The sequence below is a fragment of the Ursus maritimus genome, unplaced genomic scaffold (assembly GCF_017311325.1).
Source record: "Ursus maritimus isolate PB19 unplaced genomic scaffold, ASM1731132v1 scaffold_11, whole genome shotgun sequence".
NCBI classification, from domain to species: domain Eukaryota; kingdom Metazoa; phylum Chordata; class Mammalia; order Carnivora; family Ursidae; genus Ursus; species Ursus maritimus.
In genome coordinates, this window is record NW_024423453.1 from 46,238,430 (window position 1) to 46,254,817 (window position 16,388).

The window sequence follows — 16,388 nt, forward strand, 5'->3', positions numbered from 1 at the left end:
AGCCCTTTTAGATATCTTTCTTCCTAATTCCTAATTCCCATCTCTCCCCTGAAATTAAATATTTAATAATAAAATTTTGTTGGGTAGAGTTGGGCTTTGGAGGGTCACGAACCTTTGTAATATCCAAGATTTTTTCACCCAAACTTACCCAAGAGCCAGTATTCACCCCCAGGCGGGCAGTATCATTGAGAAGGCAGACGCAAACTCTCCACATCTTCCTTTCAGTAGAAAGGATTAAGAGACTCTGTGAGAAAGGAACATTTAAACTGGTTTTGAAACACGGGTACGATTTGCTCAAGCAGAGAAAGAGGGGAAAGAGGTGCAGTTAAGGGCATTTCTGGCATCACATTTCCAGGAGAGAAAAACCCTGCATAACTTAAAGTTTCCACCACTACCTCTGAAATCACACCATCTCCTTACTGCTGCTTGAAAATTCTATCACAGGAAAAGATCAAAGATTACTCTGGAGATACCTGGAATAGACTCGTAAAATATATGAGATTTATATTATTTTTCTTTTAAAGTATTTTTGCTTTTGATGCATTTCTTGTCATCAGCAATTTGGAATATTTCTAAATTACTGTGGAATTTGAAAATCCACTGCTAACATACACATTGTCAGAAGTTTGTAAGAATAAACTTGGTAAAAATTAAAATACCATTTTCTGTAGGAAAACTACCTACTCAAAAATTAGGTATTGAGTTCAATCAGCAGCAGCATCAACATAACTCCAGTGAAAACTTCCTATACTTGCACATTTTTAAAATTTCATTTTTCCTTTCCAACCAACACCTCAAACACACATACTTCACCATTGCCACCATATATTTGAACATGATGCAGTCCTTTGAAATATTCTACATAAAAGATGGGGCGCCTGGGTGGCGCAGTCGTTAAGCGTCAGCCTTCGGCTCAGGGCGTGATCCAGGGATTCCGGGATCGAGTCCCACATCGGGCTCCTCCGCTGGGAGCCTGCTTCTTCCTCTCCCACTCCCCCTGCTTGTGTTCCCTCTCTCGCTGGCTGTCTCTCTGTCACATAAATAAATAAAATCTTAAAAAAATATATTCTACATAAAAGATGTAGATACTTTATAATCAATACATGCACTGGATAAGTCCTTGGTTATAAGAGTTAGTCCTGATTTGGGGGCACCTGGGTGGCTCCATTGGTTAAGCGGCTGCCTTCAGCTCAGGTCATGATCCCAGGGTCCTGGGATCGAGCCCCAGTCAGGTTCCTGCTCAGTGGGGAGTCTGCTTCTCCCTCTTCCATCTCTCCCTCTGCCTCCCCTTTTCATGCTCTCTCTCAAATAAAATATTTTTATTTAAAAAGTCCTGATTTGTGTTTTGTATCTTCACACCAACTTGACAGCAATCTCTTGACCAAAGTAAATAATAAGAAGATCTAATATTGAAATGGAGATAAGAATAAACTCCTGAAAAATTATAACTCACCTTCTCCATTATTAGCTGGAAATATCTTAAGGTCAAATAGGTATGAATATCCAGCCCTTTGTTTTCATTTCCAGGTGGTTAGATCAAGGATCAATTCTCTGTTAAAGTAACATTTCCCCACCCTTACAGTTAGTTTGAGTGCCTTAGGCATGAGTGTTATAAATGGAAAAATATGATTATCTGTTTCTTGGACCTAACATAAAAATCAAACCAATTTAGGATTTTTATTTGTGGCATGAGGCACTGATGACTCTGTTACATTAAAAATTAAAATAAAATCCCTGGGCTAAATACGATATGAGACATTTCCTTTTAGAATGGGGTAGCTATCATGAGGAACCAAGAAAGTTTTGGCTTGGAATATCTCTTCAAAAATTTTTTCCTTTAGAATCACAATCATGATGTACAAATAAAATTTTCTAGTATTTTGCCAGCCAATGGTCTCTGATTTAACTACTAAAAATGTGAGAATGGATCTTATCAGCTCTAAGAGTAACCCACCAGAAATAGCTGTCGTATGAATGAAGCCATGTTTTTGAGCTTGTTTCAAGAATGATGATAACCTGCTCTGCTTCTGTTGCTTGAACTCCTTTTTACCACTATTACTATTCATCATCACCATCCCAGTCCACTGATGCTGAGCCTTTTCCAGGTCTTCAGCCCGTCTGGATTCACTTACTTTCTACCCCAGTCTGGACAGCATGATAAATTATCTTAACTCTTTTTTCACCAACCCATAGAGTCCGTTTCTTAACCCACTTTCCCTTCCATTTCACTTAGCTTACCAGACCCTAACTCCGGTTTCAACTTTTCAAATCTTTTTTTCCCCACACTCCAGCATCCAGGTGGAGAACCAAAAATAAACATCTGGGCTGAAATAACAAGTTGATTTTAAAAAAATAATAATAATAACAAGTGGCCCCTAGGTGGCTCAGTCAGTTAAGCATCTGCCTTCGGCTCAGGTCATGAGCCCGGAGTCCTGGGATCGAGCCCTGCATTGTTACTCCCTCTGCCCCTCATCCCACTCATGCTCTCTCTCTCTCTCTCTCTCTCTCTCTCAAATAAATAAATAAAATCATAAAAAAATAAATAAATAAAAATAAAAATAAAATAACAAATAGCTGTTTTAAGAAATACATGGGTTTCTTTAATAAACTGTGTCTTTTTTTTTTTTTTAGAGAGAAAGTGGAAGTGGGGGGAGGGGTTGAGGAAGGGAGAGGGAGAGAATCTTAGGCAGGCTCCACACCCAGCATGGAGCCAAACTCAGGGCTCAATCTCATGACCCTGAGATCATGACCTGAGCCAAACTGCCTTGTTTCTTTAAAAATGTATTATTTTTTCACCAACAAGTTCTGAAAGGCAATCTTTCATTATTTGTCCTTGTATGTGCTTAGAACATATATATTCTCCAAAATTTCTTGAGATTAGAGTGCTGGTTGTATTAGTCAGTGTGCATTTAACTACAGATAACAAAAAATAATTTTATGAATTGTCTTAAACAATAGGGAAATACATGATGTCACATGGTAATACTTGCTGTGAGAGTACAGCCTACAGGGTTGTTTGCCACGTGACTCCATAAAGTATCAAAGACCTCGTTTATTGTCACCTCTCTGCTATCTTCATTGTGTTGCCTTTGCCCTCAGGCTGGCTCCACATGGCCCCAAGTTAACTGCAAGAATACCAAATATCACATCTAGATATAATGTCCAAAGGATGAGATGAACCATCTCTTAATATACCTCCATCTATAAGATGTGAAATACTTTCCTCCCTCAAAAGCCACTTACTGGCTTTCCTGTATCCCATTGAATGGTATGGGGTCACATGACTTTTCCTAAACCAATCACTAACAAGAGATTTCCATACTTAGTCTGGACTTCTTACTTGAGGCCATCTACCATGGATTACAGTGTAGACTATTGGGAGCTACCTCAAGGAAATGGCATTTGATCAAATTTATATAGACTTTCTTTGCTTAAGATTTTGAACCAGGAGGGGCATCTAGGTGGCCCAGTCACTGAAGTGTTTGCCTTCAGCTCAGGTCATGATCTTGGGGTCCTGAGATCCAGCCCCACATTGGGCTCCCCACTCAAGGGGGAGTCTGCTGCTCCCTCTCCCTCTGCTTGTCCTTTCTCCCTCTCTCTTTCTCCCTCTCAAATAAATAAATAAAATCTATATTAAAAAAAGACGTTGAACCAATAAATTTTTTAGCTTACAGTTTTTATTCATCAGCTTAAAGAGAAGAAAATATTAATAGAGTCATTTTTAATCCACATGTACCATATGCAAACAGGGTGAAAAGCATTACGCTAGGCACTATAAGGAATAAAATCTAAGACACAGTCTTTTCAGGCCTCTAACTACCTAGCAGAGGATCAGGCATTAGAATATAAACTGCCATACAAGGTAGACTTTAATGGTCATACTGGGAACAGAGAGCGAGAGTTTCGTTTCAAGTGAGGCTTTTGCCGCAGAGACCATTACATCTAAATCTCTGATTTACGACTACATAAAGCCATAGACAAATGGTACCTCACGGGTTGGAAGAGCACATTTCTCTCCATCTTCACATGAGCAGAGCAGTTCTCCAAATGGCTACCTCCATTTTCACACTCTACGCATCAGTCAGACACCATCCACCAGCCCGATGTTTTACTTTCCAGCATACTGTGGGGCAAACTGTACCTTTTAAGTAATCCTGAGGATTGAGTCAGGATTAGCTGCCATTTCTGGAAAATGACAAGAGACCTGCTTCTTAAAAGTGACTCTGCTCTGGATATGGAAACCGCAGTACAAATGGTCATATGGAGAAGTGGAAGCTGGCAATTTATAAAATCCCCATGCTTTAAAAGAATCAGAAGAAACTTTAAAAAGAATAAAAGACTTCACGGGGTCGCTTTGGAGAACTAGCTTATAAATGAACTAGCTTATAACAGGGCTGGCTTGTAACAGGGCACCATTGGTCCCTCCTGCAATGCTCCTAGGCATCAAGGTTTATGTTTGCGGCTTTTTTTCCCAGATACTAATAAATTCTAAACCCTAAATTCATAAATGCCTCTACATTAAAAAGGGGTTATCTTATAGACATTAATGAATTATTTTCTGCCCCTCTCTGAAAATCTCTCAGAAATGTCAATAAACATTGGTAATAAGACTTCATGGGTCAAATCAATAAAAATCCCTTGATTTCCACCTCTTCTACATCAAAGCTACTGTACTGAGCAGGTGGGTCTCTGACCTGTTTTCTTATCAGCAGACACTAACAAAGAGGAGTTAAATGGTGCTCAGGGGAGTGCTAACTAAAGATCAAAGCACCCTGGCTCATCGGTGAGCCCCTCTTTGAAGTTCCTTTCTGGGCCCCATCTTCCTGACAGACCTGTCTTCACAGTTCATGTTCCTTTGCCATTTCAGACACTCATGATAAAAAAATCCCAAACCACTGGCTGGTTCTTTTTAATTTGAAATCTGTTAGCCTTTATTATAAAGTAAACTATGTTTATTATAGAAAAAGCAAAGGAAAAAATACAAATAGGCAAAAATAAAATACATGTTAAATGTAATTCCAACTGCCCAGAGGCAATTATTGTTAATTCCTTAGTGTATATATAGTTCCAGACTTTTCTGTGCAAAAAAACAAACAAAAACAAAAACAAAAAACTCTAACACTATATTGTTTTGAATCACAATAGTCTAACAACTTTCATCTAACAAATATACTTGTACAACAGCGTCTTTTCAAATGGCTGCATACCATCCCATTGCACGGATACAGTATTTAACAAATTGCCACTGCTTTTATAAATGCAGATAGGTATGTCCTTGTTCTTTTACTACAAACAGTGGTCAAAGAGAATATCTGGTTTGCACATCTCTTTATGTCCTTAAGAAAATCTATACTTTAGAACACTAGATTTTTCTATACTTTTTCTTATTTGTTTAAAAAAGAGAGAAAGAGTAAGACAAAGAATCATAGAATCGTTAAACGTTATTTGGCATATTATGGGTCACCCGTGGGTGGCTCAGTTGGTTAAGTGTTCTACTCTTGATTTCGGCTCAGGTCATGATCTCAGAGTCGTGAGAGTGAGCCTGCTTGGGATTGTCCTGCTTGGGTTTCTCTCTCTCCCTCTCCCTCTGCCCCTCCCCCTACTCATGTTCACCCTCTCTCTCTCAAATAAATAAATAAATAAAATATGTTGTTTTGTAAAGTTACTTGGCATATTTGAATGTGGCTATGTATTATGATTAATGATTTATTTGTACTCTTTGAGGCATATATTTTCAAAAGGTCATTGAAATTGATTACCAATAAATTCATATGCATTCATATAGAAAGGCAGTACAGGTGAAAGAGAGATGAGAAAGAAACCATGCCACAGAAAGAGGAGAGTAACTGTGGAAGGAAGAACCCACGGGTTAATTTTCAGTTAATTTCAATATTCTGACAACCAACTTAGAAAAGTAAACATTGTGGGTGAGAAAATTCTCACTGTGTGATAAAAAAAAAGAAGCACAGACAATTCAAGAGAGTCAGAGTTTTTCCCTGGTACTCAGGATAAAGAAATGTATCCCATGTATCTTTATATAAAGACTTTGATCAATAAAATTTTTTCATCCAGGCACCACAGGTCCTGTCCCCATGCTCTAATAAAATCACCTTTTTGCACCAAAAAAAAAAAATTTTTTTTTCATCCAACATTTCTTCTTTATAAAGCCAAGGGCACAATACTAAATCTCATTTCAGGAGAAACACTTTTATAGGAAAGCTAATATAGTCCAAGTAGATGTCTGTTGATCTAAGCTGCTGCAAGGACTGAATCTAAAGGACCTCATGATGGTCCCATAAATGGCTTCTTTCCAACATCTCTCCCTTTGATCATAAATTAGGAGGACTTCACTAGCTGGGAACTCCAGAACTGCCTGCCAGCAGGGTCTACTTTTACCTTACTCTCTAAGTTTGTTCAAAAGCCTACGTAACCACTACGTTGAGCCCCCATAGAGCAAGATAGAGATGATTGGGTCTGGAAATCTTTTAGGGCAGCTATTTTGTCAACGAGCTGCTTTCACCATAGAAGAATCTCAGGGTAGTTTGAGTAGAATGAAGGTTGCCGACTCAAAAGCCCTAGCCATCACTAGACATGCAATGGGGCTCCATGTGAACAGTGGCAAATTGGAGATGCTTACTGAAAGACATTCACACACCAAAATACAGAAACAGTGTGGCAGCCAGTCTCCCAGCAGAACTGGGCCTGCAGGCAGCCAGTTGGGACCCTAGCTGACAAGAACCGATTTGGAGCAGTTATGCTTCTTATTAAGCCAACCAGAATGAGTTCACTGTGAAATGTACAGCCAAGTCACTGGATACAAATATTTAAAATACTCACCATTTGAAACTTGGGCTTCATTAGCCAAGAAAACTTAGTTAGTTCTCTTAGCAGTAGTAGTCAATCAGGATGACAGGGCTTCTCCTAATCCATGAGAGTATCACCACATCATTGGTGTAGACAACCTGTTTGTTTTACTATTTGTTATAACAAAAGGATGTGAATCCAATTGACCTAAATAATAATAACAAGATTTTGGTTTATATGGATAAGAAGAGAGAATAGAACATAGCTTTTACTTATCTCCGACTGAAATGGAGCAGAACACCATCTTATCCATCTTGATTCTGACAGGGGTATTATGAAGAATTCCTATGCACTAGAAAGGCCACTGCCCTAGGGTGCCTGGCTGGCTCAATCAGTAGAGCATGTGACTCTTTATCTCAGGGTCCTGCGTTCCAGCCCCATGTTGAGTGTGGAGATTACTTAAAAATAAAATCTTTTAAAAAAAAATGTCCCTCCCTCTTGTGGCTTTCTTCACTCCTTAATGTAGCCATTCTTTGATATAAACAGTCAAACTGAAAGACAGCAATATTGACAAACAGAATACATTTAAGGAAGAAATTTTGACTTCTAACTTTAAGGTCAAAGCAAATGTTTCTGGACAATGACCCATGGGGAAATGATCTTTGAATAAAGATGGCTTAGTTTTTTGCAGAGCTAAATCCAAGCATTCCATCCCATCCTTTCAACACTCAAGTTAACAAATGAGTCATTAAACATGTGACCTTTTTTTTTAATCGTTAAGATTTTTTTTAACTGGAATAAAGTCAGTCCTAGCCAAGTTAGTACACCCTGATGCTTCTATACTACCTTTTTGAAAAAGAATAAATAAACTCACAGGGGAAAAAAAAAACACCTATTAATGTAGAACTTTCCTTATCTTTACCTTTGCCTCTACCCAAATTTTATTGAAGCTGACTCACTTGGCTCCATGGATGGAAAAGCACTACGGTCTCTCCCTCCGAGAACAGAGAGGGAGGAACCTTCAGCCATAAATTGTGAATGTTCTCCCTCCCTCAAATTCTGGGACAGGAGGAGGAAATGGGATGGGGGAGTGGAAGAGAGATGGTAACTAACGGTGATGGTCGGGACAAATGCCACTTACTGAGCCCTGGCAGCCATTAATGTCTCAGGAATACTTAGTGTCTTGTTGTGTCTTCAGCTGTGGGTTTCAGCCACAATTCTGAAACACCAGGAAAAGCCAGACTCCACATTCTCTTCATATGCAATAGATATTAAAACCAGCCTGAAATTTATGCCTTGAATTTTCCATCCGACCACAGTAGAAAAGATTTTTCGTCATTTGGAGATATGTTCCAGAACAGTTTCCAAGTCAGAATAAATAAAACCGTTTGCCTTTGGGTACTTGATATTTTATAGTTTCAAATTTGCTATTTTCAGCCAACCCTAGGCTTTTCACCCTAGTGAAAAACTCTAATTCGTCTGGATAGAGAAACGGTATAACCAACCAGTTTCTCACATTGAGCTGTTGTACGGGCTTCTCTGACCGGGATGCTGGAGATGGAGCCAGCTGATGGCTAAGAATGAGGACAGTCCATTCACACGAGAGGAGCGCACAGTGCAGGTCAGCTTCCTCCTGGAGATCTGAGCATTATCCCTGAATAAATATGTATATCAGAATGAATCAACTCCAATATACTGGGTACAAGCTTGGGCTTCAGAGTCAAATGCCTGAGCTGCTGGTCCATCTCAAACCCATATTAACTCTGTGAAACTGAGACAATTGCAGAACTTTCTAAGCCTCTGTGCCATCATCCCTAAAATGGTGTCTCACTGGTGGCTGTGAAGCCAATGCTCGGTCATGCAAATGCAAGGTTTGCATTGTACTCAAACAGTTGTTACTATTAAATTTCACATTACATTCTAACGGAATTAGAATGGATTATTTTAAAGACTCCAGAAGGAAGAGGAGGTGCAAAAGGGGTGCAGTGAGAGAAGACTTTTAAGGAAATATTTGACAGACTAACTTGTGATCAGTAATTTTACCACTTACTGCACACACTGCCCATCTTCTGGTTAACTATTCTCCACTGCCAGATTGAGCTGCCCGATGTGGGGTTTTGGGTTTGGGTTTTTTTCTTTTGTTGGTTTTTGTTTTGTTTTGTTTTTTGGGTTTTTTTCGGAGGGGGACACCACATCATTTTTGGTGTGATACTGCTTTCTTTTAAAGATTTTGTTTATTTATTTGAGAGAGAGAGAGAGAGCAAGTGCATGAGCAAGGGGGAGGGGCAGAGGGAAAGAGAGGGAGAAGCAGACTCCCCAGGGACCAGGGAGCCCAATGTGGGCCTCAATCCCAGGACCCTGAGATCATGACCTGAGCCGAAAGGCAGACGCTTAATGGACTGAGCCACACAGGCACCCCTAATATTGCTTTTTTTTAAAGTGATATTACCATGTGACGTTTATCCCGATTGCTATGTCCATAGTTCCTTGACTGAGACCAATAGTTCCTTGAAATGCGTATGCTTTTTGTGATGTGCTATAAATGAGAAAGTCACAAAGATTCAGATCACAAAATTTTACATAGAAACGATACATGGAAAGGCCCCCTATACCTAAATGCTTTTACTTCCAACTCACTCCCTGTAACAGCACTAGAATAGAGGAAATCTTTCCACTGAAATAAAAATTAGAAAGCAAATTCACGTTTTTAAAATTTTAAATAAAAAAAGGAATTTGTTTCATTTTCAAATCCTTGTTAGAGCGGCAAAAGTCTTTGAATTCAGGTTATTTTATATGATAGGGCAACTCTGAGAAAGTAATGTAGGCATGTTCCATGGACTGAAGTTGAAGCCTCATCCCCATTGTGGTGCTAACTGGAGATGGTTCCTGTGGGAGATAATTAGGTTTAGATGAGGTCATGAAAACAGGACCCTCATGACAGGATTAGTACCCTTACAAGAAGAGACTTGAGAGAGTTTGCTCTCTCCCCTCCCCAACCATGTGAGGACACAGAAAAAGGCAGCCAATCTACAAGCCAGGAGAGTCCTCAACCAGAAACTGACCATGCTGTCAACGTGATCTTGAACTTCTAGCCTCCAGAACTGTGAGAAATAAGTTTCTGTTGCTAAAGCCACCCAGTATATGGTATTTTGTTACGGCAGTTTAAGCTGAGTAAAGCAGCATTCTACATATTTTTATTATCACCAAAAGTTTTGGAGTATGTTGAAATAAATGTGTACATTGTTACAGAAATACAGCTATTATTTTGAATGGAATCCTTGGACGTTTTAAAAGAGGTCGTAAGATTAAAAAAAAAACAATTCTGGGATTATTTACGTAGATCTGAATAAAAAGAAATAATTAGGGGCGCCTGGGTGGCACAGCGGTTGAGCGTCTGCCTTCGGCTCAGGGCGTGATTCTGGCATTGTGGGATCGAGCCCCACATCAGGCTCCTCCGCTGGGAGCCTGCTTCTTCCTCTCCTACTCCCCCTGCTTATGTTCCCTCTCTCGCTGGCTGTCTCTATCTCTGTCAAGTAAATAAATAGAATCTTTAAAAAAAAAAAAAAAAGAAATAATTATGTGCTGCTGGCTCCCTTGCTGGGGCACATGTGAGTTGTACTGACCCAGCAAAACCTCCTCGAACTGAGCGTCCTGCTAAGAGAGCAAGAGGAATCCCAATCTAAAGAGATTAACTCAAAATTCACCTGCCATACTGGCTGACAAATAATTTCAATTTAAATATAAGTTTATAATTTTCTCATTACCATGAAAGACTAAAGTAAAAATACCAATGTGGTAAAGCTGAACAGTCAGGATAATCGCCCCTTTACTCAGAATGCATGAGATTTGTGCTGAGCGCCTTGGATTCATTCCTTAACTTCCTGGATTTCAGGGTCCTCATCTGTAAAAATGGGAATGACAATAATAGTACCTGTATCACTGAACTGTTGGAAGGATTTTAGAAAAGTGCTTGGTTTATGGCAAACTCTCAACTCATATGCAATGGCCTATCTGAATATTGAATTCGGTTCATAAATAACGTTGGTCTAAAAGAGGAAGCACAGACTCCAAAAGACTCCCGGAAAAACTAACAAATCAGTTTTTTATTCAGACCCTACTGAATATTCAGGACACCTTTTATAAGAAAAAATTACCTCTACACCATGAAAACAGTAAGTTCTGTGGCATCATACGAGAATTTTTTACAGCATACATTTATTCATCTACAGTTTTGGATGAGAGTGGAAGAAATTTAGAGAAAAGATGTTTAACATTCACATGTAATTAGTTTTGTCAGAATACATAAGTAATTGAAATATAATTTTTATGCAAGTTTTATAAAATACAAATCTTCTCAGTGGTCCTAAATCTGTTTTCATTGCAGACTTAAAGTTTGGTTGTTTTTTTTAATTCAAATACGATTTGATTTAATATTAAATGTTTTAATTGTTCTATCAAGGTACCATTTGTCATTCCAACCACATTGCTTTTGAGAATTTCTGCCTTTTACATGTGTATTGAGACTATTCAGGGATTGTTCCTCCTGAACCTTTTGAGTGTTCTTTTCCTCCTTGTCCTCAGGTAATTTCCTGACACACAAGCATTGTCCCGTGCTCAGAGGAAGACTCTAGGGGGTCCTCTGAAGATCTCTCAAATTCTCTGAAGCTCCCTCCTTCAGGTGTTCTGCCCTATAAATGTTTTTGTTTTGGTTTGTTTTTTTTACTGAGATACAATCGTCATATAGAATCGTGCGAGTTAAGTAGACAACATGTTGGATTTAATACATTTACTGCCTGTGTCCCATCATGACCACTTTTTCATGCTGGGAACAATTAAGACCCAGTCCCTTAGCAAATTTGACGTTTACAATACAGTATTGTTGAATTGTATAATCCCAACGCTGTGCATTAGAGTTCCAGAACTTTCCTACTAGTTGAAAGTATATATACTTAAACATCTCCCCAATTCCCCTACCCCAGTCCCCTAGCAACCACCATTCTACTCGCTGTTTTACAAGTTCAGCTTTTTTCTATTCTACATATAAGTGATACCATACAGTATTTGTCTTTCTGTCTGACTTACCTCACTGAGCATAATGCCCTGCTACTTTAGCCTCTTAGCCTACCTGATTTCTCAGTTTCATCTCATCAACTCAGGGTTACCACTGACTTCCATCTGGGAGTGTCCTGCTTTTGCCGTGGCCTGGAAACTCTCAAGTGGTAAACTGGGGGAATGGTAGGGCTCACCTTGTTTGTTTCTCCTCTCTCAGGGAATCCTGTCCTTCGTTGTTTGATGTGTCGTGTCTTGATAAACCATTGTTTCACATATGTTATCCAGTTTTTTGTTGTTTAAGCAAGGGAGTAAGCCCCATTCCCTATTACTTCAAAAGGGCTCCCATGGCAAGAATGTGGAGAAGGGGGAACCCTCTCACACTGTTGGTGGGAACGCAAGCTGGTGCAGCCACTCTGGAAAATAGTATGCAGTTCCTCAAGAAGTTAAAAATAGAGCTACCCTATGACCCAGCAACGGCACCACTGGGTATTTACCCCAAAGATACAGATGTAGTGATCCAAAGGGGCACGTGTACCCCAATGTTTATAGCAGAAATGTTCACAATAGCCAAATTATGGAAAGAGCCCAGATGTACATCGACAGATGAATGGGTAAAGAAGATGTGATATATACACAATGGAATATTACCCAGTCACCAAAAAAATGAAACCTTGCCATCTGCAATGCCATGGATGGAACGCACATCATGCTGAGTGAATTCGTCAATCAGAGAAAGACAATTACCCTATGGTTTTACTCATATGTGGAATACAAGAAAAATGCAGAGGATTATAGGGGAAGGGAAGGAAAACTGAATGGGAAGAAATCAGAGAAGGAGACAAACCATGAGAGACTCTTAACTATAGGAAACAAACTGAGAGTGGCTGGAGGGGAAGTGGGTTGGGGGATGGGGTAACTGGGTGACAGACATTAAGGAGGGCTCGTGATGCTATGAGCACTGGGTGTTATATGCAACTGATGAATTCCTGAACTCTACATCTGAAACTAATGATGTCCTCTATGTTGGAATAATTGAATTTAAATTTAAAAAAAGGAAAATTAAAAGAGCACCTGCACTGGTAAAGCCCTATTCATTCTCCCAGTTGATGAATATAGAATGCTTGATTGACTCAGCTAATTCCATGATGCTTCCCACTACCACTAATGGCCAGTCTCACCTCTGCTCCAGTTGGATTGTGATCTGGCCCCACCAATGGTCATTCAGCATGTCTCCTGCTCTTCCTCACCTCAGCTAGAAACACTCTCTGGGAAGGGACTCCAAGACGTAGGGGGAAAGCACACAGATGAAAGAAGAAACCAGAACAAATTCAGTCCACATAATTTAAAGATCCCTTGCCCTTGACAATGGATTCGTCATCTTCTCATTGTACTTACATACATACATACATGCATATAAACTATCTTCGAGAAAAATCACATGACGTTCAGTTTTTCATGACTTCTTCTTTCTTTTCCAAGGCCCTCCTCAATCAGTTACAGCCCAGGAAAAATACAAACTAAGGTTCCTGTGTCCCCATGGTTTCAACCCACCACCACCCAGAACCACTTGATATCCCAGTGGGCCTCAGTGCACATCTGGGGAAAAGTCAGTCCACATTCCCATGATCTGATCACATTCCCTTCAATGGTGCCCCTTGGGGGCTGCAGGGGTGAACAACTGGAGTTCAGGTGACCCATTTGGGGAAGATGCCTGAGCAGCCATTAAAAGCAGGCTTGGGGCATGAAAGCAAGCCCATGCATTTTCACAGGGAATCCCGTGGTCCCCAAGAGCCTGGAGTGGGTGTGGGAGTGGGGGAGGCAGAACAGAAGCTTCTCGTTTACAGGTGGTCCAGCCCAGTGAGGCAGTGGTGGCTGGAGGATGGGGCACCCAGACCGGGGGCTCCAGTCACCCAGCTCTAAGGGTGGTACTGCCCCACTGTAAAACTCTTATAAGGAACCATAACAAAATGTATTTAACTATTTAGATATTTCCAGTAAGAAACCTGGTTCTCTCCGCATCCGACGTAAATTACTTAGAAAAATCAGACTCAATAATTTAGTGACAACAAGTAATTTTATGTAAAAAAAAAAAAAAAAAAAAAAAAAAAAACCACCTTAAGACTTCAGCAGAAAAATTTTCCCCTCACTGGTCAAGTGGGTTTCTGGCAGGCAGGGACTAAAATAACAACAACAAAAAAAAAATCTGGGGAACAGATTACAAGAACACGGATGAAGCAAAGCCTGCTTCTTGAAAAGCAAAGTATTGGAAATCCATTCCAACCAGTATTTGTGCATAAGAGATACAGTTGTATTTGTCTGCAAAGAGGTTCTCAAGTTCGAGTCCCATGATTGGGCTCAGACATCCAGCAGATGTCCTCACATAGAAGTGAGCCCCGAAGGGAGAGTTTATGCAGCCATAAGGTGTCACGGGAAGGTAAAGCAGTGCTGTCTGCCAGGGGTTCCTTCATCCATTTCACCTCAAACATTCGCTCAAACTTCGCTAGCATGTAAGGCTGTCATGTGGAAATAAAAGGAAATCTTCCAGAGAAAAATCCAACCATATCTGCCAAGCTAATTCCTTGCTAGATTTGTTTGTATGCGTTTGCAGCTGACTAAAAGGCAGTTTATTATTTCTTTCAGGGAGCAGAGCTTCTTCTTTTGGGAAAAAAACAATCTGAAAATGGTTTTTATAAATTAACAAGATCTTTTTATTGCCTTGGGTCAGTAACAAAGTGGAGAGATTTGTTTATATGTTTCTCTCATTACATTCTTAAATAAATTTCGCAAACCAAACAGGGAGCTTAGCTTCACTAAAGCATAACGGAGGGAAAAGTGTTGTTATCAGAAACAAACTTGGAAAACGTCCAAAATGCAATATAACTTTGCAACGTATTACAGTGACAGTAAAAGACAAAACTAGGTTTGATTTAAAGTCACACCAGTAACACAGACTGATATTCCGCACAGAAAACTTACTTCCTATGCTCAGAAGGAGAAATAGAGAGAAGGCCAGAGTTTTCAAAGAGAAATATGATCAGGAATCACCTTTAAACTCCAGCTGGACGTGCATATTGCTTGTGCCTGACATTAATTCCAGCTGAAATTTAAATGAATCTTACCAGAAAATTGGCAACATGGAGACATGAGAATGAAGTATAAAATATTAGGTGTTTGATTTGTGCAGGAATTTGGACTTGTTCTGAGACTAAAAAAGATACACGACTTAAAAAAGTACTAAGAGTTAGTGAGCAGATCTATTTGTACAGAGAAAAGACTACGTGAAGCAGTTCATCCTGAAGGGAAGTGATTATGTCAAACTGCTTAGGAAAAGAATCAGGTGTAAGCTTTAAGGAATCAGGATTTGTTTAAAGGGTCTTAGGTAGCCGTCGTTATGCTGAAATGAGACAAAACGCACAAGGCCCTGAGAATTACAGAACCAACCCTCATCCGTGCCCTTCCCACATTGTCAGCACCTTGACTCTTAACCAGAACTGCTTGTTTGGAAGGTAAAGCACACCAAGGAGGAATTGGCTGCAAGTATCACCCCCCATCCCCTGACACCCCAAAATATGTCCCTTTCACAAAGAGAAGAAACTTCTGCTCCAGAAAAAAGCCACCCAGGCAAACTCCAAAGAGTAAGTGGCCGCAAAACAATAGTTTTTGTCAATTAATAATTATTTCTAATAAACTCTGGTTAATAATTATCCTCTATATATTTGTCCTTCTTTTAAAAGCAGTTGTCTGTCCAGTTAGTCCAGTGAGGTGCAGTAGGGACAGTGTACAGGATTGTTCTCTTGGAGGGGCAGGCAGCAAGCCGGCTGTGGAGCCCGACCGTGGAGTCTTCGATCAGAAAGGTGATCAGCACTGTGAAAGCCCCAGGGGCCATTGGTTCCTACAGTCAAGCAGTGTGAGTCGACAGGACCATTTACATTCCAGCACAGCTAGGCAGGGACCCTTCCTGTGGATAGCTGGAGCCAGGAGGGCCAGCAAAAGAAGCCAAACTAGCTCTTAGAAACAAGGGTGGAATTCTGAAAGCTGCAGGCTGTGACTTCACTAACGTGGTAAAAACAACTGTGTTGCCGGATGACCTGAGTGACTTCAATACTGCCAATGAAATTAACATACGGCATTTCAAGAGTAGTTTTCCTGTGAGAGCTGCAACTTACCAGCTTGCCGCTTTGCCCGAAGGAGGCCACGTGGAGACTGAAACAGTGGCTGGCGGAGGACCTCTCACAACGGCATCGCCAAAAGTGGGTTCAGCATTACTTAGTCTGGAATTATCATAATGCTTTTAAATTAACATCTGAATTTTTACACTTGATGTTGGAAAGTGTACGACTGACTAAAACATTGGAGGTTATTATGGAAATACCACATAATAAGGGGAATTGAGCATGAATTGAAGATCAGATGCCAAATCCAGGTACTAGTGTTACAGATCACGCTGACGCACACTCATGTTACTGGATATGGGAAGAGACACTCATTACGTACATACTCAAATAAATAAAAGGAAAGGGAAATAACATGTA

General features: G+C 40.1%; 1 pseudogene; it reads left to right on the plus strand.

Moving 5' to 3' along the window:
• LOC103658105 overlaps positions 1 to 16,142 on the plus strand; it is a 51,797-nt pseudogene extending 35,655 nt beyond the window's left edge.
• Positions 16,143 to 16,388: the final 246 nt, after the last annotated feature.